The sequence below is a fragment of the Penaeus monodon genome, chromosome 24 (assembly GCF_015228065.2).
Source record: "Penaeus monodon isolate SGIC_2016 chromosome 24, NSTDA_Pmon_1, whole genome shotgun sequence".
NCBI lineage: Eukaryota > Metazoa > Arthropoda > Malacostraca > Decapoda > Penaeidae > Penaeus > Penaeus monodon.
This window is the reverse complement of record NC_051409.1, coordinates 7,128,920-7,129,170: the sequence shown is the minus strand read 5'-3', so window position 1 is coordinate 7,129,170 and position 251 is coordinate 7,128,920. Positions and strand designations below refer to the sequence as shown.

The following is a 251-nucleotide window of genomic DNA, read 5'->3' as shown; positions in this document are numbered from 1 at the left end:
TACAATAAAGTATTCCCCGACCTCCAGTATAGGTCCCTGTTGACCCAGATGACACCTTCCGGCAATTGTTTGACCCCGTCTGACCTTTCCTGGCCTTTCAACTTGTCCCGAAGCATGTAATTATCTCTGACTTCGGTTTCGTAACTTGTCTTTGATTCTCATATTATGTAAGTTTGTGAAGAAGAAAAAAAAGAGTTTTGTTGTATATATATTTTTTCGGTTGTATTTTTTTTTTCTTTGAAGAGACAGAG

At 37.8% G+C, this 251-nt stretch overlaps 1 protein-coding gene across 1 annotated transcript in view; it reads left to right on the top strand.

Annotated features, from left to right (window-relative positions):
- The window catches only part of LOC119588533 (glycine receptor subunit alpha-2-like), a gene marked incomplete at its 5' end in the record, with an annotated part of 99,651 nt that overhangs the window by 769 nt on the left and 98,631 nt on the right, over positions 1 to 251 (top strand).